The sequence below is a fragment of the Ovis canadensis genome, chromosome 1 (genome assembly GCF_042477335.2).
Source record: "Ovis canadensis isolate MfBH-ARS-UI-01 breed Bighorn chromosome 1, ARS-UI_OviCan_v2, whole genome shotgun sequence".
Taxonomy (NCBI): domain Eukaryota; kingdom Metazoa; phylum Chordata; class Mammalia; order Artiodactyla; family Bovidae; genus Ovis; species Ovis canadensis.
The window spans coordinates 80,550,453-80,575,565 of record NC_091245.1 but is presented as its reverse complement, the minus strand read 5'-3'; the positions used below and the strand labels follow the sequence as shown (position 1 = coordinate 80,575,565).

At 37.7% G+C, this 25,113-nt stretch overlaps 1 pseudogene; it reads right to left on the bottom strand.

Annotated features, from left to right (window-relative positions):
* Positions 1-20,629: 20,629 nt before the first annotated feature.
* On the bottom strand, positions 20,630-21,691 carry LOC138429396 (charged multivesicular body protein 1b-like; annotated as a pseudogene).
* Between the last annotated feature and the right edge of the window lie 3,422 nt (positions 21,692-25,113).

Here is a 25,113-nt window from a genome sequence, read left to right as displayed (position 1 = left end):
TGCCAATGCAGGGGACACAGGTTTGATCCTTGGTCCAGGAAATAAGACCTTATATGTCTCAGGGCAACTAGGCCCCAACTACTGAAGCCCCAAGTCCTAGAGCCCTTGCTGAGAGTATGAAGTACTCAGAGAGTAGCCCCTGCTCACTGCAACTAGAGAAAGCCCATATACAGCAACAAGGACCCAGCACATCAAAAACAAACAAACAAACAAAACAAAACAAAAAAAACAGAAAGAAAATATTTCTGGCTTTGTGTTTCATCTACATAAAACCTGACAGAACAGTGACAGAAATTGATACAGAAAGTGACACAGAAGTGAAGGGGAAACAAAGATTATGAAGACATGGAAGATGACAGAACGAAGCTGCAGAATGAGCAAATAAATGCTTTTATACCAAAGATACTCAACATTTAATTTTCTATTTGCTAGCTTATAAACACCTTCATCATACCAAACTTTCTGTAAAATCTGCTACATCCATAAAGAGCTTTTGTATTTTTTTTTTTAATTGCAGGAGTGGAACTGAATTGCAAATTTGTATAAATTTCTGGACATGTAAAACTTTGCAAATAGAAACAGGTTGCAAAGTGGAGGGTGAAAATTCAGTGGGGAAAAAAGCTAGTGTCAGATGTAATCATGTAGCTAAAAGCACCACAGGAATTTCACAAATAAGTGGCAAATCATGGTCAGTCTAACGTGACACAGAACCTCAAAGCAAACTTACCTCAATGTTTAAAGGCCTCATGACATAAGTTGTCACCTGGGTAATATAAAATTTTAATAAAAATGCATGTGCTTTTTAAAGAGAAAAATCAATATAACACTTTCATTAATAGAAATTCCTTGGTTAATTATTAACTTTCTCTAAAGAGTCAATTATTTTAAAAAATGTATGACTAGTGATATGAGAGAGAAGAGGGAAAAATCATTTAGGCATGTCTTAAATAGATCACTGTTATTGATGATAGAATTAGGCCTGATAGCCCAGAGACATAGTTAGGGTTAAGATTTAAAAGAATAAATAATGATTAGTCATTTATGTTAAGTCTAACGGTCCCTTTCTGTGGCATTCCAGTATCTTTTGATTTGCAAATAGACTCTAAAAATCTAGACGTCACACAGCTCAGAGAGTGAACACACTATAAAGTGCTAGAGGTTTTAGCAGAATAAGTTTGTGGATGGTTTGTTTTTTAGAGATTTGGAATCATGAATTTGTAAGGATTTGCTGCCTATTTAAAACAAAAACAACTCTTCTTGCTCCCAAATCCAATGTTACAGGAAAGTGGATGGCTGTCCACAAGTAAGATTTCAATTAGGTTCTTATATTAAGCAGTTGCTACTTAATTTTTCTCTGTCTAAAAGCTTCCAGTGATATTTCTGGTATCTGTAGATTTTAAGTGTCTGTGCTCAGTCATGCCTGACTCTCTGCAGCCCCATGAATTGTAGTCCACCAGGCTCCTCTGTCCATGGAAATTTTCAAGCAAGAATACTGGAGTGGGTTGCCATTTCCTTCTCCAGACGATCTTCCCGACCCAGAGATCAAACCTGTGTCTCTTGCCTCTGTCTCAAACTGGCAGGCAGATTCTTTACCGCTACACATCTGTGAAGTCTCTGACTGTTTCTACAGTCACCGTGATTCTTTTTTTTCCTGACTGACTTTTCAGTTCAGTTGAGTCGCTCAATTGTGTCCGACTCTCTGTGACCCCATGGAGGGCAGCACACCAGGCTTCCCTGTCCATCACCAACTCCTGGAGCTTACTCAAACTCATGTCCATTGAGTTGGTGATGCCATCTAACCATCTCATCCTCTGTTGTCCCCTCCTCCTCCCACCTTCAATCTTTCCCAGCAGCAGGATCTTTTCCAATGAGTCAGTCTTTGAATCAGGTGGCCAAAGTATTGGAGTTTCAGCTTCGGCATCAGTCCTTCCAATAATATTCAAGACTGATTTCCTTTAGAATGGAGTGATTGGATTGCCGTGCAGTCCAAGGGACTGTCAAGAGTCTTCTCCAACATCACAGTTCAAAAGCATAAATTCTTTGGTGCTCAGCTTTCTTTATAGTCCAACTCTCACATCCATACATGACTGCTGGAAAAACAGTAGCTTTGACTAGATGGACATTTGCTGGCAAAATGATGTCTTTGATTTTAAAGATGCTCTAGGTTGATCATAGCTTTCCTTCCAAGGAGTCAGTGTCTTTTAATTTCATGGCTGCAATCACTATCTACAGTGATTTTGGAGACCAAAAAAGTAAAGTCTCTCCTGTTTCCACTCTTTCCCCATATGACTGGCTTTAGTGGCTCTAAATTTCCCTACAAGGTGAAGCTATGCAGTTCCACAAGAAAAGTGACTCAATAAATATCTGCTAATTGATAATTTGCATGTAGGACATTAAAATTTTAGATAAATTTTTAGAATATATTTAGAATTACTAGAAAATTGAAACTTTATTTCCAGTATGGAACATTTGTCACAATTAGTGAACAATATTGATATATTATTATAAAAGTCCATACCTCATTAACATTTCCTTAATTTTTCCTAATGTCCTTTCTCTATTACAAACTCTTATTCAAGATAGCACATTAATTTTAGTTGTAATGTTCCTTCAGACTCCACTTGGCTGAAGATGTTTTCTCAGACTTTCTTTGCTTTTAATAACCTTGGCAGTTTTAAAGAGGACTGATCAGCTACCTTTTGGAATGCCTGTCAGCCGGGATTTGTCTGATGTTTTTCCTTCCAGTATGATGGAGTTACATATTTTTGGCAGGAAGACCCCGGAGGCGAACTGCCGTTATTATTATATCATATTAAGGTTACATTCTATCAACAGGACTGAGCACTATTGATTTTGATTTTGATAGCTAGGCTGAGGCAATGTTTTTCAGGTTTCTCTGCTGTTAAGTTAGTCTTTTTCCACTTTCTATACTTTATGTTTTGGAAGGAGTCATTATGTGTAGCCCCTTATTAAGGAATGGAGAGTTATACTTCTCTGCTTTGAGGGTGGGATATCTACTCATGTATTGTCTATTCTCCCCCATTTATTTGTTTATTCAAAAATGTATCTATATGAGTCAGTTCAGTTCAGTCGTTCAGTCGTGTCTGACTCTTTGCGACTCCATGAACTGCAGCGTGCCAGGCCTCCCTGTCCATCACCAACTCCCGGAGTCCACCCAATCCCTTGTCCATGGAGTAGGTGATGCCATCCAACCATTTCATCCTCTGTTGACCCTTTTTCCTCCTGCCCTCAATCATTCCCAGCATCAGGGTCTTTTCCAATGAGTCAGCTCTTCGCATAAGGTGGCCAAAGTATTGGAGTTTCAGCTTCAACATCAGTCCTTCCAATGAACACCCAGGACTGATCTCCTTTAGGATGGACTGGTTGGATCTCCTTGCAGTCCAAAGGACTCTCAAGAGTCTTCTCCAACACCACAGTTCAACAGTATCAATTTGTCGGCACTCAGCTTTCTTTATAGTCCAACTCTCACATCCATACATGACCACTGGAAAAACAATAGCCTTGACAAGACAGACCTTTGTTGACAAAGTAACGTCTCTGCTTTTTAACATGTTATGTAGTTGGTCATAACTTTCCTTCCAAGGAATATGCAGCTTTTAATTTCATGGCTGCAATCATCATCTGCAGTGATTTTGGAGGTCCCCCCCCCCACAAATGAAGTCAGCCACTGTTTCCACTGTTTCTCCATCTATTTGCCATGAAGTGATGGGGCCAGATGCCATGATCTCAGTGTTCTGAATGTTGAGCTATAAGCCAACTTTTTCACTCTCCTCTTTCACTTTCCTCAAGAGTCTCTTTAGTTCTTCACTTTCTGCCATAAGGGTGGTGTCATCTGCATATCTGAGGTTATTGATATTTCTCCCAGCAATCTTGATTCCAGCTTGTGCTTCCTCTAGCCCAGTGTTTCTCATGATGTACTCTGCATATGAGTTAAATAGGCAGGGTGACAATGTACAGCCTTGACGTACTCCTTTTCCTATTTGGAACCAGTCTGTGGTTCCATGTTCAGTTCTAACTGTTGCTTCCTGACCTGCATACAGGTTTCTCAAAAGGCAGGTCAGGTGGTCTGGTATTCCCATCTCTTTCAGAATTTTCCACAGTTCATTGTGATCCACACAGTCAAAGGCTTTGTCATAGTCAATAAAGCAGAAATAGATGTTTTTCTGGAACTCTCTTGCTTTTTTGATGATCCAGCAGATGTTGGCAATTTGGTCTCTTGTTCCTCTGCCTTTTCTAAAACCGGGTTGAACATCAGGAAGTTCACGGTTCACGTATTGCTGAAGCCTGGCTTGGAGAATTTTGAGCATTACTTTTCTAGCATGTGAGATGAGTGCAATTGTGCAGTAGTTTGCACATTATTTGGCATTGCCTTCCTTTGGGATTGGAATGAAAACTGACCGTCTCCAGTCTTGTGGCCACTGCTGAGTTTTCCAAATTTGCTGGCATATTGAGTGCAGCACTTCCACAGCATCATCTTTTAGGATTTGAAATAGCTCAACTGGAATTCCATCACCTCCACTAGCTTTGTTCGCAGTGATGCTTCCTAAGACCCACCTGACTTCACATTCCAGGATGTCTGGCTCTAGGCGAGTGATCATATAATCGTGATTATCTGGGTCATGAAGATCTTTTTTGTACAATTCCTTTGTGTATTCTTGCCACCGCTTCTTAATATCTTCTGCTTCTGTTAGGTCCCTACCATATCTTTCCTTTATTGAGCCCATCTTTGGCTGAAATGTTCCCTTGGTATCTCTAATTTTCTTGAAGAGATCTCTGGTCTTTCCCATTCTATTGTTTTCTCCTATTTCTTAGCATTGATCACTGAGGAAGGCTTTCTTATCTCTCCTTTTTGTTCTTTGGAACTCTACATTCAGATGTTCATATCTTTCATTTTCTCCTTTGCTTTTTGCTTCTCTTCTTTTTATAGGTATTTGTGAGGTCTCCTCAGACAGCCATTTTGCCTTTTTGCACTTGTTTTTCTTGGGGATGGTCTTGATCCCTGTCTCCTGTACAATGTCACTAACCTCTGTCCGTAGTTCATCAGGCACTCTATCAGATTTCGTCCCTTAAATCTATTTCTCACTTCCACTGTATAATCATAAGGCTCAGATCATGAACGACTTATTGCCAAATTCAAACATATTCTTTTGTCCATTCATTAAATACTTTTCTCAGCCAAATCAGTTACCACTTGTCAACCTACTTTGCAAAGAATTTATTGAAACCTGCAGTCAAGTAATGAAACTTAAACCTTTCTTCTTGTATTTACAATTTTATTACATTTTTATTTTTTAATAATTTAATTGGAGCCTGACTATGAGAAGAAATAAATATAAACTTATGGTAGAAATTTCTTCTATCCCTTACTGAACACTTAGCATAGTATTTTAGTTGTACTGAAGAAAAATACAGATATTTCAGATAATCTAGTATGTGAAAAAAAAAAGTCCTATTTCAGATAATCACAGATATGTTCAGTTGCGTCTGACTTTATGAGACCCATGGACTGTAGCCTGCCAGTCCCCTCTGTCCATAGAATTCTCCAGGCAAGAATGGGTTGGGAGTAGGTCTCCCCTGGAGAAGGCAAAAATGGATTGAGTTGTCCTTTCCTTCTCCAGAGGATCTTCCTGACCCAGGGATCAAACCCAGGCCTCCTGCACTGCAGGCAGATTCTGTACCATCTGAGCCACCAGCGAAGCACTTACATATTGCAAATAATTGCATATATTTATCAAATATATATACATATTTGTATATTTGTGTATATATACATATATCTGAAAGTTTTTTTTTTTCTTATTTTCTGAGTTTGACTACTTAAGCTGTGTATAAACATCACCAGTCTGGCAAATGGATACTATGTCGTACCTGCTTTATAGACATGATAACTGAGGATCACTGATACTAGAAAAATGTGAAGAATTGCAAACTAACCATCAGTTTGCCTTTCTCTAACCACACCTGTTCTCTACCTTTTTTCCCCTACGTAGCTCAGCTGGTAAAGAATCTGCCTGCAGTGCAGGAGACCCTGGTTCAATTCTTGGTTCAGGAAGATCCCCTGGAGGCAGGCATGGCAACTCACTCCAGTATTCTTGCCTGGAGAATCCCCATGGTCAGAGGAGCCTGGTGGGCTATGGTCCATGGGGTCACAAAGATTGGGTATGACTGAAGTGACTAAGCACAGCACATCTCTCCATGATGATCGCTATTGCCAGTTGGGCTTTCCCCCATATCCTCTTTCTCCAGCTCCTCTTCTTTCCCTCTTCCAGTTCAGTTCTCAAGGAAATCAGTGGTTTATGCCTAATACTAGTCTAGGATCCTTCCCTATCCTTCCTAAAATTTCCTCCTCTACAAGTAATCTCTTCCTTAATTCCCCTTTATTTGAACCATCTAAATTGAATTTTGTTTGAAGTTTCACTCTTAAAGAAATAGAGTATGAAACATACTATGTTCTTTCTTACTGTAGAATCTAAATACTTATACACAGAACTATATGGCTTATACCTTATGCTATAGGCACACAGAGTTCATTAAAGACTGTTACTGATGTATACATGAAGAAGTTAAAAATGTGTGTTTGAGTACATAAAATCAGAACACATTCAGTTAAAAAAAATGTATAATGTATCTTCACTCAACTTTGCAGGATCAAATGGGAACATGATATCAAACAAAACTATAATATACAAAGCAACTAAAATTTTTTATCTAAACTGATAAAAAAAACACATTATGTGCACTGATTAAAGGACCTGAAATTACAGCCTTGATAAATTGTACAACTCCTGTGTAGGGACTCTGCATAATATGAAGGCTCAGAAAAGACCCAGTGGAAATGATTTCTCTGCTAATCAAAATCTCTACCATATACTCTCTTGCCTGCTCCATCTCTAATCACAGTTATTTGTGAAGAAACAGAATAGGCAGTTTGGCTGGAGAACCTGTTGTCTTCATCATTTACAGAATTTGGATTTCCTTCTCTGTGTTATTCTCTCAAAAGCCTGTGAGGAGAGACTTCCCTAGTGGTCTAGTGGCTAAGGCTCCCAATGCATGTGGCTGGGGTTTGATCCCTGGTTGGAGAACTAGATCCCACATGCCACAACTGAGTTTGCATATCACAACTAAAGATACGGTATGCTGCAACGAAGATTGAAGATCCCATATGTTGCAACTAAGACCTGGACAGCCAAATAAATAAATAAAAATATTTAAAATATCATTTAAAAAATTCTATGAAAAGTTTATGTATAGGATAGGCCATTTAGCAACTATTAATATTTAGAACAGAGTAATTTTCTCTATATCAATTCCAATCTTCCCAAGTACACTTATGATTAGGTTCTCCATCTGGGTAAGACAATAAGGCCCCCCCTTTTTTTAAATTAAGATATACTATAAAGCTCAGACTAAATTGGCTTCTGTAATACTGCATTTTATTCCTCATTAAGAGGGAAAATATTTATCTGTTACAAAGGAATCTAAATAGAAACCATCCCCAATAAATCAGACTGGCTTGGAAGTTGAAAGTCATGCAGTATGCCTGTTAGAGTAGCAAATTATCTGTGCGAAAATAAAATAGAAATAATTGGGACTAAAACAATTTCAGTGAATTAAAAAAAAAAAAAGCATGAAAGTGACATTTTGTAACTAAACTAGAAACTCTTAGAAGTTAGGACCTGAACCTGGCATGTATTGTTGTTCAGTCACTCAGTTGTGCCCAACTCTTTGCCACCCCATGAACTGCAGCATGCCAGGCTTCCCCATCCTCCATCATCTCTGGGAGTTTACTCAAACTCATGCCCATTGAGTCAATGCTGTCATGGCATTTTTGTTCTTTTAATTTCACTGAAGTTATTTCAGCCCCAATATGTTTTGTTTTGTTTACTTAGCCAAGATTATTATAAAATATATTGCCATTCTCCCAATCTACAGCCGTTAATATTTCTATTTTATTCACACACTGAGAGAATTTGCTACTCTAGCAGGCATACTACGTGGCTTTCAAATTTCAAGCCAGTTCTGATTTATTGGGAATGGTTTCTAGTGTGCTGACTTAAGCAGTCTAAGGCTGAGCAGGAAGGTCTGCTCATACTGATCGCTGAAACCTATAAATAGTACCCGTTTGGAGAGTGACAGCTTCTGACTACATGCTTTCCATTGTTACCCAAGGGTCTGATCCTGCCTTATGGAGGTGGAATATCATAATAGTTAAGAAGATAGATTTGGAGCCAATCTTCTTGTTAGTTTACAGCCTTGGGAATTCCTGTAATGAAATTAAAAACTGCCCTTTCCATATCAAAGGCAAGGAGAGACCCAAGACAGAGGTAGGCCATTCTTGTTTAGCAGGTGGCAGGCTTAATAAACAAAGGAACTTACATTTGAGGTTTGTCTTGGATGTCCACAAGACAAACGGATCTCCACAACTGCCTGCAAGAATCTTAAAAAGTTTACATAGAGTCCTTAAAGAGGTTTAGTCACAAATACCATCCAGATGGTCTCACTAACACATTACTCTTTCAAGGTTACAACACTGAAAGAGCTCTGGCTGTGAGAACAATGAGCAGAACATATATTCCATGGGCAAGGGAGAGAATTAGGAACCTCCAATTGCCCAGATCCAGCTCATATCAACTGGAGATCATGACCTCTCAAGAACTTCTCCAACACTTTCTGAATCCAAAATCTGGCTCCGTCACTTACAAGTTCTGTTGGGTTCAGCCCTATTGCTCATTATCTCTGCCTCATGTTCCCCATCTTAAAAATGACAATAATACTGGTATCAATTGGAGAAGGCTGTTATAAAGATTAAATTAGTTAATATGTATACAGTATTTAGAATGTAGTAAGTGCTTTGTTAGGGCTTCCCTGGTGGCTCAGAGGTTAAAGCATCTGCCTGGAATGCGGGAGACCTGGGTTTGATCCCTGGGTTGGGAAGATCCCCTGGAGAAGGAAATGGCAACCCACTCCAGTACTCTCGCCTGGAGAATCCCATGGAGGGAGGAACCTGTTAGGCTACAGTCAATGGGGTTGCAAAGAGTCGGACAGGACTGAGCAACTTCACTTTCACTTTCTTTCAAGTGATTTGTTACATGTTTGCTGTTACCATTCAGAGTATTTGTCTGCAATTTTCTGTCTTTCTTGTTGAAACCATCAGGAAATCAGGAGTGATTTTTTTTTTTCCCCCAAATTCTCTAGTCAGCAAAGCCTTGCCTATTTTCTAAGGCTCATCTTCAATGTTAACTTCCCAGATCACACAGTCACAATCAAACATCTATTCTTTGGGTATCTTGGAGAGTTTATTTCCAATTCCATTTCAAGTAGCTATTATCTTCTCTTTTATACTTTTACAGTACTGCTTATTCAGAGCTTTTTCCCCCTCCCACAGTGACTTAAGTTTCAATTATGTTGCTATATTCCATGTTATTATCATGCCGTTTTCTTAAAAATCATGTTACTTACTACTGTCTCTGTGGCATGACATTGTTGCTCAGTTTTTTATATCACTAGTCATCATCTTGTCAGTGTGAAGGCAATAGTAAGAAATATGTTTCAAAGAGATCGGTATGTCTCTTACAGTTTTTATGCAAAACTATGTTGTTTATAATCATGTCTGTATTTTTTTATTTGCTCAGAAAGAGTATGTATATATCTTAATCTCAAATGTTCTGTGTGCCCAGGTAAAGAATCACTAATATTTACATTGAGTGATATCAAAATGTTATTATGCTTGGATTGTGTGCAATATCTCTCATCTTTCTCTATACACATTTACCTATATATGCCACTTTAATTGAGCTGATTTTGTAACTAAATCAAAGGAAAAATGAATTTCATCTTATTAATAAATTAAGAATAAAGAGATGAAAGAGACAGACATTTCAAAGAAAACAGAGAAATAAAGAATACTGTGCTAAAGGACTAATTACATTGTGATGGATTTAACTAGCTGGATCTAAGCTTCATCTATGACTTAAGAAAAATCTTACTTAACTTATGTACGAAAGAAACAAAGACTGGGGCACTTAAAAGCTGAGATGAACAGATACTGTCAAATAGTCAGGAAAGTATGCAATGTTGTAGTAGAAGTTTTCAAGGAGAGACTGAAAGGAAACAGATTGTGGTCTTGATTTGCATTTCTCTGATAATGAGTGATGTTGAGCATCTTTTCATGTGTTTGTTAGCCATCCTTGTTAATCTTCTTTGGAGAAATGTCTATTTAGTCCTTTGGCCCATTGTTTGATTGGGTCTTTTATTTTTCTGGAATTGAGCTGCATAAGTTGCTTGTATATTTTTGAGATTAGTTGTTTGTCAGTTGCTTCATTTGCTACTATTTTCTCCCATTCAGAAGGCTGTCTTTTCACCTTGCTTATAGTTTCCTTTGTTGTGCAGAAGCTTTTAATTTTAATTAGATCCCATTTGTTTATTTTTGCTTTTATTTCCAGAATTCTGGGAGGTGGATCATAGAGGGTCCTGCTGTGATTTATGTCTGAGAGTGTTTTGCCTATGTTCTCCTCTAGGAGTTTTATAGTTTCTGGTCTTACATTTAGATCTTTAATCCATTTTGAGTTTATTTTTGTGTGTGGTGTTAGGAATGCAAACTAGTACAGCCACTATGGAGAACAGTGTGGAGATTCCTTAAAAAATTGCAAATAGAACTACCTTATGACCCAGCAATCCCACTGCTGGGCATACACACCGAGGAAACCAGAATTGAAAGAGACACATGTACCCCAATGTTCATCGCAGCACTGTTTATAATAGCCAGGACATGGAAACAACCTAGATATCCATCAGCAGATGAATGGATAAGAAAGCTGTGGTACACATACACAATGGAGTATTACTCAGCCATTAAAAAGAATTCATTTGAATCAGTTCTGATGAGATGGATGAAACTGGAGCCGATTATACAGAGTGAAGTAAGCCAGAAAGAAAAACACCAATACAGTATACTAACACATATATATGGAATTTAGAAAGATGGCAATGACGACCCTGTATGCAAGACAGGAAAAAAGACACAGATGTGTATAACGGACTTTTGAACTCAGAGGGAGAGGGAGAGGGTGGGATGATTTGGGAAAATGGCATTCTAACATGTATACTATCATGTAAGAATCGAATCGCCAGTCTATGTCTGACGCAGGATGCAGCATGCTTGGGGCTGGTGCATGGGGATGACCCAGAGAGATGTTATGGGGAGGGAGGTGGGAGGGGGGGTTCATGTTTGGGAACACATGTAAGAATTAAAGATTTTAAAATTAAAAAAATAAAAAAATAAAAAAAAAAGAAACAGATTACAGTAAAGCAAGGATCGGGTATTAAATCCAAGATAAATAAATGGTTTTCTTTTAGATTTGTATCTATTTGAAAAAGTACAGTACTCAATATAAAAAAAGTTAGTGATCCAAGAATTGTGAGAAGGAAAAAAAAAATGGATAGAAACAAAAAGAGGGAAAATAAACGAGGTAAATGCCATTCAACAACAAATGGGTGTGCAGAACACATTGTTCCAAAGCACTGTATATTCAACAATAACAGTATAAGTGAGAAACTCTGAGTTTTTATTTTTGTTATATCGAGGCTTTCTTCGCATGGCAATTTCTGCTGAGATTTCACTTTTTTTTTTTTGGTCATGAAAGTTTGTCAAGCTCCTGATGACCTATCAAAATAGAAGGAGCAAGATGAGTCTCAAACTAGTTGTTAGTTGTTTTTTCAGCAGGAAACTAGAAAGCCAATATTCCTGACATTTTTGCCAAGGGTCAGGTATCATTCATACACATTATCTCATGTTACCCTCAAGAATTTTCTGAGTCAAAGTATCTACGCCTTTCAGTGGCTACATACTTTGCCTTGGTATACAATTTTCATGTAACTTTTTTCATAAGACAACTCCAAACACTCCAAAATATTAAAGTACATGCTTACAGATTTTGTATCTTCCCAGTACTCAGCTAAGTTTCTGTGTTTAATTTACAGAAAACTCTCAAACTGTCTTTTAAAGTGGTATCACTGACATTTCCACTAGTAACGAATGAGCATTTCTGCCATTTTACATCATTGTCAGCATTTGTTATTGTTTGGTTTTGAAAAATTATTTTGACATTTTTAATAGTTATATAGTGGAATCTCATTGCAGTTTTAATTTGTTTTCTCCTAATGACAAATGATGTTAAGCATCATTTCATGGGTTTATTTGCCATCCATATATTTCCTTTGGTTACGTGTCAGTTCGAATCTGTAGCTTTTTAACATTTTAAATCTGTTTTCTTGCTGCTGAGTTTTATAAGATGATTATATATTTTCCATACAAGTGTTTTAATCAGATGTGATTTGCAAATATTTCCTCTGAGTCTGTGGCTTTTTTTTCTTAAGGAGCAAAACACTTTAATTTGATAAAGTCCAGTTTATCACCTTTTTTTCCTTCATGGATTATGCTATACGTTGTTGTAAATCAAACCTGTGGGACACTATAAAAGCAGTGCTAAGAGGAAAGTTCATAGCAATACAGGCATACCTCAAGAAACAAGAAAAAAGTCAAATAAATAACCTAACTCTACAACTAAAGCAACTAGAAAAGGAAGAGTTGGAGAACCCCAGAGTGAGTAGAAGGAAAGAAATCTTAAAAATTAGGGCAGAAATAAATGCAAAAGAAACAAAAGAGACCATAGCAAAAATCAACAAAGCCAAAAGCTGGTTCTTTGAAAGGATAAATAAAATTGACAAACCATTAGCCAGACTCATCAAGAAGCAAAAAGAGAAAAATCAAATCAATAAAATTAGAAATGAAAATGGAGAGATTACAACAGACAACACAGAAATACAAAGGATCATAAGAGACTACTATCAGCAGTTGTATGCCAATAAAATGGACAACGTGGAAGAAATGGACAAATTCTTAGAAAAGTACAATTTTCCAAAACTGAACCAGGAAGAAATAGAAAATCTTAACAGACCCATCACAAGCACGGAAATTGAAACGGTAATCAGAAATCTTCCAGCAAACAAAAGCCCAGGTCCAGATGGCTTCACAGCTGAATTCTACCAAAAATTTCGAGAAGAGCTAACACCTATCCTCCTCAAACTCTTCCAGAAAATTGCAGAGGAAGGTAAACTTCCAAACTCATTCTATGAGGCCACCATCACCCTAATACCAAAACCTGACAAAGAGGTCACAAAAAAAGAAAACTACAGGCCAATATCACTGATGAACATAGATGCAAAAATCCTCAACAAAATTCTAGCAATCAGAATCCAACAACACATTAAAAAGATCATACACCATGACCAAGTGGGCTTTATCCCAGGGATGCAAGGATTCTTCAATATCCGCAAATCAATCAATGTAATTCACCACATTAACAAATTGAAAAATAAAAGCCATATGATTATCTCAATAGATGCAGAGAAGGCCTTTGACAAAATTCAACATCCATTTATGATAAAAACTCTCCAGAAAGCAGGAATAGAAGGAACATACCTCAACATAATAAAAGCTATCTATGACAAACCCACAGCAAACATTATCCTCAATGGTGAAAAATTGAAAGCATTTCCCCTAAAGTCAGGAACAAGACAAGGGTGTCCACTTTCACCGCTACTATTCAACATAGTTCTGGAAGTTTTGGCCACAGCAATCAGAACAGAAAAAGAAATAAAAGGAATCCAAATTGGAAAAGAAGAAGTAAAGCTCTCACTGTTTGCAGATGACATGATCCTCTACATGGAAAACCCTAAAGACTCCACCAGAAAATTACTAGAGCTAATCAATGAGTATAGTAAAGTTGCAGGATATAAAATCAACACACAGAAATCCCTTGCATTCCTATACACTAATAATGAGAAAGTAGAAAAAGAAATTAAGGAAACAATTCCATTCACCATTGCAAAGAAAAGAATAAAATACTTAGGAATATATCTACCTAAAGAAACTAAAGACCTATATATAGAAAACTATAAAACACTGATGAAAGAAATCAAAGAGGACACTAATAGATGGAGAAATATACCATGTCCATGGATCGGAAGAATCAATATAGTGAAAATGAATATACTACCCAAAGCAATTTACAAATTCAATGCAATCCCTGTCAAGCTACCAGACACATTTTTCACAGAACTAGAACAAATAATTTCAAGATTTGTATGGAAATACAAAAAACCTCGAATAGCCAAAGCAATCTTGAGAAAGAAGAATGGAATGGGAGGAATCAACTTGCCTGACTTCAGGCTCTACTACAAAGCCACAGTCATCAAGACAGTATGGTACTGGCACAAAGACAGACATATAGATCAATGGAACAAAATAGAAAGCCCAGAAATAAATCCACACACATATGGACACCTTATCTTTGACAAAGGAGGCAAGAATATACAATGGAGTAAAGACAATCTCTTTAACAAGTGGTGCTGGGAAAACTGGTCAACCACTTGTAAAAGAATGAAACTAGATCACTTTCTAACACCGTACACAAAAATAAACTCAAAATGGATTAAAGATCTAAATGTAAGATCAGAAACTATAAAACTCCTAGAGGAGAATATAGGCAAAACACTCTCTTTTCTCAAAAAAATTTATAACATTAATTTTTTTAATCTTCTAATATTGCTTTTGTGAAATTTTTTTCCATTTTTGTTTCTGACCTTTTATACTATTGTTTTTCCTCTTAGAAATATTTTATTAATAATTTCTTCCCTTTACCTCTGATATTTTAACTTCCCCATGGTGTACCTCAGTGAGATTTTTAAACTCATGAATTTGGGCTGTTTCATGCTATTCAACAATAAAGTTTTATTATTATTTTGCAATTTTTTTCTCCCAATGTTTTCTGTTGTTTGAATTCCTAATGGGCAGATGAAAAACCTCCTCCTAATTTTTGGTTTGCTCCAGAATAATTCTGGACAGTCACTGGAGTTGGAGAGTGAAGGATAGAAAACAATTAATAGCAGAATTTTGTTAAATGTCTGTAAAAATATCTATTTGACCCCTCAGGTTCCTGCTTCTTTCTGATGCATACTGGTAATTACTCCTTTCTCACAATTTTAGGAAATGGAGATTTTATTTCCTGGAAAAGTGAAACCAGAGAAGTTCTGTATTTTTTTATATTAGGTTTGTTGAAGAGTGGGGGTAATAAAAGAAATTTTTTGGTCTTAAGAATGGGACTTCAAACAGTTGTCCCTTGTTGGCACTTTGAATGCCAAACAGGATTCTGCAACCCTGGCTTTCTTTTCAGCATCTCTGTCTACATGTGATTAGGTTTTAATTTGTTTCTATTATGCTTTGCAACATGCAGTTTTATAGCATTTTAAAGTATTCCACTAATTTCAGCAAGATTTCAGGAGATGTGTTCAAAAGCTTAAATTTATATTTAGTTCAGTTCAGTTCAGTCGCTTAGTCATGTCCAACTCCTTGAGACACCATGGACTGCAGCATGCCATGCCTCCCTGTCCATCACCAAATCCTGGAATTTACTTAAATTCATGTCCATCGAGTCAGCGATATCATCCAACCATCTCATTTTCTGTTGCCCACTTCTTCTCCCACCCTCAATCTTTCCCAGCAGCAAGGTCTTTTCCAATGAGTCAGTTCTTTGCATCAGGTGGCCAGAGTATTGGAGTTTCAGCTTCAGCATCAGTCACTCCAATGAATATTTAGGACTGATTTCCATTAGGATGGACTGGTTGGATCTCCTTGCTGTCCAAGGGACTCTCAAGAATCTTCCCCAACACCACAGTTCAAAAGCATCAATTCTTCGGTGCTCAGCTGTCTTTATAATCCAACTATCATATCCATATATGACTACTGAAAAAACTGTAGCTTTGACTAGATGGACCTTTGTTGGCAAAATGATGTCTTTGATTTTTAATATTCTGTCTAGGTTGATCACAGCTTTTCTTCCAAGGAGCCAGTGTCCTTTAATTTCATGGCTGCGGTCACCATCTGCAGTGATTTTGGAGCCCCCCAAAATAAAATCAGCCACTGTTTCCACTGTTTCCCCATCTATTTCCCATGAAGTGATGGGACCAGATGCCATGATCTTAGCTTTCTGAATGATGAGTTTTAAGCCAACTTTTGCACTCTCCTCTTTCACTTTCATCAAGAGGCTCTTTAGTTCTTTTTCATTTTCTGCCATACTCAGATCTACGTATCTGAGGCTATTGATATTTCTTCTGGCAATTTTGATTCCATATTGTGCTTCATCCATCCCAGCATTTCTTAAGATGTACTCTGCAGATAATTAAATAAGCAGGGTGAAAATACACAGCCTTGACGTACTCCTTTTCCTATTTGGAACCAGTCTGTTGTTTTATGTCCAGTTCTAACTGTTGCTTCTTTACCTGCATACAGATTTTGGAGAAGGCAAGTCAGGTGGTCTGGTAGTCCCATCTCATGAAGAATTTTCCATAGTTTCTTGTGATCCACACAGTTAAAGGCTTTGGCATAGTTAATGAAGCAGAAGTAGATGTTTTTTCTGAAACTCTCTTGCTTTTTCGATGATCCAGCGGATGTTGGCAATTTGATCTCTGGTTCCTCTGCATTTTCTAAATCGAGTTTGAACATCTGAAAGTTCTTGGCTTATGTACTGTTAAAGTCTGGCTTGGAGAATTTTGAGCATTACTTTGCTAGCATATAAGATGAGCGCAATTGTGCAGTAGTTTAAGCATTTGTTGGCATTGCCTTTCTTTGTGAAAACTGCCCTTTTCCAGTCCTGTGGCCACTGCTGAGTTTTCCAAATTTGCTGGCATACTGGGTGCAGCACTTTCACAGAATCATCTTTCAGGATTTGAAACAGCTCAACTGGAATTCCATCACCTCCACTAGCTTTGTTTGTAGTGATGCTTTCTAAGACCCACTTGACTTCACACTCCAGGATGTCTGGCTCTAGGTGAGTGATCATATAATCGTGATTATCTGGGTCATGAAGATGTTTTTTTGTATAGTTTTTCTGTGTATTCTTGCCACCTCTTCTTAATATCTTCTGCTCCTGTTAGGTCCATACCATTTCTGTCCTTTATTGTGCTCATATTTGCATGAAATGTTCCCTTGGTATCTCTAATTTTCTTGAAGAGATCTCTAGTCTTTCCCATTCTATTGTTTTCCTCTTTTTCTTTGCATTGATTGCTGAGGAAGGCTTTTTATCTCCCCTTGCTAGTCTTTGGAACTCTGCATTCAAATGGGCATATCTTTCCTTTTCTCCTTTGACTTTCACTTCTCTTCTTTTCATTGATGTTTGTAAGCCTTCCTCAGACAACCATTTTGCCTTTTTGCATTTCTTTTTCTTGGGGATAGTCTTGATCACATGCTCAGTCATGTCTGACTATTACAACTATATGGACTGCAGGCCCTCAGTATCTGTACATGGAATTTCCCTGGCAAAAATACTGGAGTGGGTTGCTCTATCCTCCTCCAGGGGATCTTCTGACCCAGGGATGAAGCCCATGTTTCTTTCATCTTCTGCATTGGCAGGAGGATTCCTTATTACTGCCCCACCTGGGAAACTCTAAAATGAGTAACAATCCTAAACCAAAACACCTGTGTCCAATTTTTCTTATTGTAATCCCTTTTGGAATAATCTTCTCTCTGGCCAATTTTCCCCTGTACTTTCTTTAGTTCTCCTTCATTAAATGTTTCTTTAATTGTAATAAACTGATATTTCTGAGCCTGTAAGAGAATGTTCCAGGTGTACATAGAGCCTCCTCTCTGATAAACAGTCAACAATTTCCAAGAGTATATATTTTACTGCAATTGTCTAGGAAAGGTAGAATGCTGCTTTATCATTAAATAAATATATATAACAGATTTAAAATTTTACCTATATTTTCTGAATAAACACAAAACCTTCAAAGCACTTTTATGGCAGTCTGTATTCCTAGAATCTCCTGGTATGTGAATTCTCATTTCTCTGTCCTCTGGCAGGTGGAGATAAAGTTTTGAGAAACCGCCACTGGAGCTAAAATGGCTGTTAGAATTGGGCCTTCCCAGGAGTCACAAAATCTTTCATTGCAAGTAATGAACTTTGAAGAAATTAACCTTTCAGGGCATTGTTTACATGAGAAAAAGCAGGGTTCAACACTACTCCAAACCTGTACAAAATCAATGGTTTACATGTTAACAACTGCAGGGTATTTGTAAGTTTAACTTTTCATCTAAACCAAATGCTACTCTTCACTATCTATAAAATGTCATAAAATAACAAATCTAATACATTAATTGCAGGTTGTGTATTTAGGACATGATTAGTCATGTACAATAGCCAACAACACAATAAAAATCATCACAGAGTAAATCAAACTCCCTTATTTTGTAATTTCAATCTTTCTACTGTTTCCTTCGTACTCACTGCCTCTAAGTTTTGTTTGGGTTTGAATTCACGCAGCACGAAGAAATACTAAGAGGCTAAAATAAACATAAAAAGCATTAATGAGAACAACTGAAAAGTTTGAGTGGATGGATACAGGAGACAGAAAATTAAACTGAGTGTTTTCGTAAAACCAGACAGTGTACTTGAATGATTATCATGGCTGGATTGAAAATGTAGACTAGAGTTAGTTGGCCGAGAAGAAACAATATTTCTTAGCAAAGAGTGACAAACAGTTAACCAAGCCATAAGCCATTCAGTAGGGCCCTATGGAAATGTAATCTCTGAGTCTCAGAATAAAAAGGAGTTGAAAAGTTCATTAACTCTTAATACTGTTCTTTTAAGACTCTTGACTTCCATAACAGTATGTCTTCTGGTTTTCTTCCAATATCTTCAGGAACTACTTCCTCTCCACAACTTTTGCTGGTAATTCCATATCTTTTTGACATCTTAGGTTCTTAACCTTTCACCTCTTCTCACCTCTTAGTTTTAGGAATTCTCTATATATCACAGACTCACAAATTTTTACCTCCAGTTCAACACTTACTTCTGAATTCTTGACCCTGTGACTCAGCTGTTTTTTTTCGTATCTTCACTTAGATGCCTCATAGGTATCTCAAACTTAAGACATCCAAAATTAAAATGAATTTTCCACATCAAATTTATCCATAACTCAGTCTTCCATTGATGAACAAATCACACCATCATCAATACAGTTTCCAAAACCAGAAAAAAATGGCTTCTTGAGGAGTCCCCATCTCTTTTACCCCATATGTAGTCATTTTTATTATACCTCTAAAAATATTAAATGTTTTTCTACTTCTCTCAATATATACTTTTTCAATTGAAATCCATAATTTTCACTTGAACTACTCTAACAATTTTCCAACTTATCTTCCTGCTTCATTCATGACCTCCTGTAATCCACAGTTACCCAGTAGCCATAAAAATTTACTTCCAAAACTTAAAATATGTTACTATACTTTCCTTCACAAAACTTTTCAATGACTTTGAAACACTTCTAAAAATGTTCATTTTGAAATGTTAGCTTGTTTCAATTATTTCATAAACACTATAAAGTCAACAAATTCTTATGAATTATCTACAATGAAAAGGTCAAGTTTGAAATATTGCTGAGTAAATCAAACATTAAAAAAATTGTTACTGTATTTAAACTTGAATTCTGGTGAAAATAGCCACTATATTTTGAGTGATTATTGTCAACTTTAAAATACAATCATTTGACTCACTCAATACACCCAATGAGAGAATTAGAACTTTTCAAATGTATTTCAATATCATGTCTTTCTACCAGCAAAATCATATTTTAAGTAGTCTAATACAATTTCATAAAATAATTGATTTATTCAACAAATACCCATTGAGAAACTAATATTTAGCAAACATCTAATCAGAAACAACAAAAACTTTCTTGTCTTCAATCAGATTGCACTCTAGATATGAAAACTGATAAATTACAAGAAAATAAATGAAATATACAGTATATTACCCACAAATGATTCAGAAAAGGTTGGCAGGGAGATGAGGAAATTAGAGATGGAGGTTGGGTTTAGCTGGTCAAGTAAAACCTCAGTGAGAATAGGATATTTAGAAAAGACCTGGAATGGTGAGGGAATAAGCCATTTGTTGATTTATGGAAAGAATGGTGTGAACAGAGGCTTTTCAAATGCAAATACTCTGAGGCAGAAAGATGCTTTATGTGTTCTTAAAGTGACAGGAAGACCAAGGTAGTTTTTTTTTTTTTTAGATTAAAAAAAAAAATCTCTTAACTAGAACCTAAAATTTTATTTCTAGTTTTGATTAAAATCTAAACAAAACTCACTCCCACACAGTCCCAGGGCTTCTCAAACCCATCAACAGTTCTTTGGCAACATTAGAGAAATGTGACTGTCACGCTAACTGGTATACTTTAAAATAAATCTAATCAAAGTCTAATGAAACAGGAAAATAATCAGAAATGTGTGAGAGAAATTCACTTGGAAATAACCGTCACACATTAAACCTTGTAAATCTTAAAACCATAAACAAATGATTTTCTCTTATGATATGTAGAAGCAGCATTTTCTTCCAGTTATAGAAAGGCAACTACCACAAGAAATTTTTAGGCCGTGAAAAATAAGAGAGTATTACACGAGAAGGCACTAAAGTAATTTCAGTATAAGTTATGAGAACAGATTAATAGCTGTAGACCGCATTTAACAGCAACAAACAAAGGATGCACAGAACGGCGCTGCCCATGAAATAAGTTGCCGAATGAACAGTAGATAGCCCGGCAATCGACCTACGTAATCACCCCTCAACTCCAGATATTATCAACTACACAAAAGTAAAAAGAAAACTGTCAATTCTGATAATTCGGGCAGAAAACTGAATACACGGGAACTAGAATTTTGACTAAATTTTTGAGAAAGATTCATAGAAGTCAAATTAACTAGATACACTTGATCACAAGTCACGCAGAACTTTCAAATCCAGTTAAGAGTTAAGAGAAGGCCTGGGAATTCTTCGTGTGTCTGGAGAGCACTGTAAACCCGAAGGGAGAAGCATCTTGAGTAAGAGCAGTTCAGCATTCTGGCCGATTCCGAGGTTCTAGTGTAGAGTATCCGTCTTCGGATGGTCGCTTGCGGCCGGCTCGCCTCTGAGCGGTCCAGCGGTCACACCTGGTCCTGCAGGCGGGCCAACCTCTGGGACAGCTCGTCCTGCTCCGCCGAGGCTACGCTCGTCCCCACGGAGCCGGTCTGGCCCTGCGGCAGCTCCATGTTGAGGTCGAGGCCGGCCTCGTCTGCCATTTCCTGCAGCAGCATGTCCACCTGGCCCTGGGGAGTGGTCAGCATCGTCGTGCTGCTCATCGTGTCCTCCATCTGCTGCGTCTGAACGTCCAGCGTCTCGAACTGGTGCTCGAACTTGTCCATCAGGGCGGAGATCTTTTCGAGGTTCATGGTCTTCAACGTCGGGTCCATCGACTTAACCACTCCGGCCATCGACTTGGTCACCTTGCCCATCGTCACGGCCGTCTGGACCCTGGCGGCCACCGCGTCCACCCGCGCACTCATCCTCAAGAAATTCACCGCCTGGTTCTTCTGGCGAATTGCGTTCTCGGAGTGAATCCTCGCAACTTCCATATTGCCCTTCTGAATGGCCTTTTAAATCTTGGCCTTTTCGGCCTTTTCCTCCTTGTCACATTTTTTGGCACTCCTGCCCAGTTCTTTAGCCGCGAACTTTAAGTTGAACAGGTGTTTCTCCATGTTGGACATGTTCGGACTGCTTCCGAGGGTCGGCGGCCACAGTCGGGGAGGAGGCCGGAGGAAGCAGAAAGACAGAGACCGTTCCCCGCCGCTCCTTTGTTTTCAAGGTAGTTTTAACAAAGTGGATTAGATACAGGCTAGTATGAATTTAAGAAATGTAACAAGCACTTACTGTATCATAGTTTTGGAAGCTGAAATATGAAATTGAAGTACTATCAGGTCTGTGCTCTCTCTAATCCTCCCCTAGGGCTTTTCTTGTCCCACTCTCTTCTGGTGTTTGTCAGGAGTCTTTGGCATCTTCAGTTTAGGACAGCATGGCTCCAATCTCTTCCTCCATCTTCACATATCTTCCCTCTGTGTAGGTCTCTGTATCTCTGGTTTATCTACTTGCAGGGACATCAGTCATGGATTAGGGGCCATTGGCTCATTGGAAAAGTCTCTGATGCTGGGAGGGATTGGTGGCAGGAGGAAAAGGGGATGACAGAGGATGAGATGGCTTGATGGCATCACCAACTCGATGGACGTGAGTTTGAGTGAACTCTGGGAGTTGGTGATGGACAAGGAGGCCTGGCATGCTGCAATTCATGGGGTTGCAAAGAGTCGGACATGACTGAGCGACTGAACTGAACTGAACTGAACTGAGGGGCCATCATAACTTAGTATGATCTTTTCTTAACTATTCACATCTGCAAAGAACTCATCTCCAAATAAGATCACATTTGTGGGTACAGGGGCTAACCTGAACGTATCTTCTAAGGGGAACATTTCAATCAACAATAATCACATTCCAAAATTTCATGTGGGCATGACTTTTTAAGAGATAATATTCAACCCACAACAGCCCACTATTTGATCTCCAATAATTCACATCTATTATGTAAAAAATCAATGTATTCATCTCATCCCAGCACTTCTAAAAGCCTTAGCCCACTTCAGTGTCAAATCTCAAATTTAAAAGTAAACTCAAAAACTCTCAAATCTCATCATCTAAATAAATATTGCTTAGATTCTGGGTATGGTCCAACTGGGGCAAAATTCTCCATTCATAGGCTTTTAAAATAGAAAACACTTATCTTCTTTCAAAATATAATAGTGGGCCAACCATTGGATATATATTCCCAGTCTAAAAGGAATAAAATGGAATAAATAAAGGGGTTTTAGCCTAAACAAAGTTTGCAATTAATCAGGGCAATTTCATGAGCTTTCAGTGCCTGACAGCAACCCTCTGTGGCTCAGTGATCTACCCTTTCTACCCTCCAAGGCCATGAGCCTACTCTCTCTGGTCTCCACCCTTTTAATTCTGTCCTTAGATTCACTCTTTCTTTCCTTCTTCCTCTCTCTGTCCTTTCAGCTCAGCCTGTCAGTGTTTCTGCAGGTAAAAAGAAAACAACAACAACAACAACAAAACCCAAATACCTTGTTTTCATCAGTATTAAGGGGATATACACTATTAGACACGAGAATTTTCCACTGGTCCTCCTGCATACCCCCACCTCTCTTCCTTGCTTCTATTGAGATGATTGATTGGATCCATCAGTCATTCAACCAATGTCTTTACCAAAAGGTTGTCCAGCTATACTGTTGGCTTTGACTCCACAAAACATTATCTGGTTAAGGTGAGGATTTTCTAAACTATCATGTTCTGATTTATATTTGCTTGGCAGTTCTTTCCCAAATTTACCTCCTTTTTCTCATATTTTACCATAAGCAGCAAGGAGAAACCAGATTTCACCTTCTATGTTTGCCTGGATATCTCCACAGTTAAATATCCAAGTTTATTGTTTGTAAGTCCTATTTTCCATTCAGTGATAGAATGTAATTCAGTCAAGTTTTCTGTGACCTTATAACAAGTTACTTTTTAACAAAGCTCACTTTCTCTCCAGAGTCCATTAACATTATCCTCATTTTTGTCTGAGGCTTTACCAGGAGTACCTTTAATGCCCATTTTTCTACTAATAATAGCTACAAGATAGGTGGACATTTTTCTATCATATGCTTCAAAACTTCTCCAGCTTCTATTCAATATCCATTTCCAAAGCCAATTACACATGTGTGTATTTGTTACAACCACACTCTACTTACAGGTACCAAAATCTGTATTAGCATTCTGTTGGAGGAAGTAATCAAGACAGAGAGACCACAAGTTGATCCATAAGCTTGTCCTGGACAACTGGGGCCACCTCACTCTCCCTTATTTTTAGAAAGTACATTCTGCCCACTGTTGCCAAAGCTGGAATAGTTTCCAAAGACATAGCTTTGAAAGAATAAGGAGATATTTTTTCTTACAATGATATAACTTTCTACATTTGTCTTTGAAGTTATAAATTGTCGTTTCATTAAATAGTGCATGCCTGTTAAGTCACTTCAGTCCTGTCCAACTCTTTGTGACCCTATGAACTCTAGCCTGCCAGGCTCTTCTGTCCATGGGATTCTCCAGGCAAAAATACGAGTGGGCTGCTGTGCCCTCCTCTAGGGGATCTTCTTGACCCAGGGATTGAACATGGATGTCTTGCATCTCCTGATCTGGCAAGTGGTCTCTTTACCACAAGCACCACCTGGGAAGCCCTGATTAAATAGACAACTAAGTATTATTATTTCCCAGTGGCCTATAATCCTATTAAATCAAGTGTTTTAAACCTTTTGATGTTTTTGGTAGAATTCCTTGAAATCAAATTCTAAATTATCTTATTGATCTTGAACTAACTTTGCTTTCAGGATATTTCCCAGGACCCTGGAATGCCTCAAAAGATGTGTTTTCTCTCCTTATAAAAAAGAAATATTAAACTAACTAGGCTTATTTGGTCATTGAAAATACATGGGAAGCTGACCTGCCTCTTGAGAAATCTGTATGAAGGTCAGGAAGCAACAGTTAGAACTGGACATGGAACAACAGACTGGTTCCAAATAGGAAAAGGAGTACATCAAGGCTGTATATTGTCACCCTGCTTATTTAACTTCTATGCAGAGTACATCATGAGAAACGTGGGACTGGAAGAAACACAAGCTGGAATCAAGATTGCTGGGAGAAATATCAATAACCTCAGATATGCAGATGACACCACCCTTATGGCAGAAAGTGAAGAAGAACTAAAGAGGCTCTTGATGAAAATGAAAGAGGAGAGTGAAAAAGTTGGCTTAACACTCAACATTCAGAAAACGAAGATCATGGCATCTGGTCCCATCACTTCATGGGAAATAGATGGGGAAACAGTGGAAACAGTGTCATTGTCAGATAAGAGATGCTAAATTTTCTTTAGGGTATATATGTATGAAATTATGGGTATAATGTCATACTTTTAAAATATGTCAAAGAAAAAAAAAGCAACCAAATTTTCTTGTCAGCTGCATTATAATGAACTCTAACCATGGTGATTAAGCCTTTTGTTAGTTATAGTTATTGTTTTACACTGAAGATTTTGCAAAAAATGTTCTTGCAAAAGTGCTTCTTCAAGATTCATGAAATACTG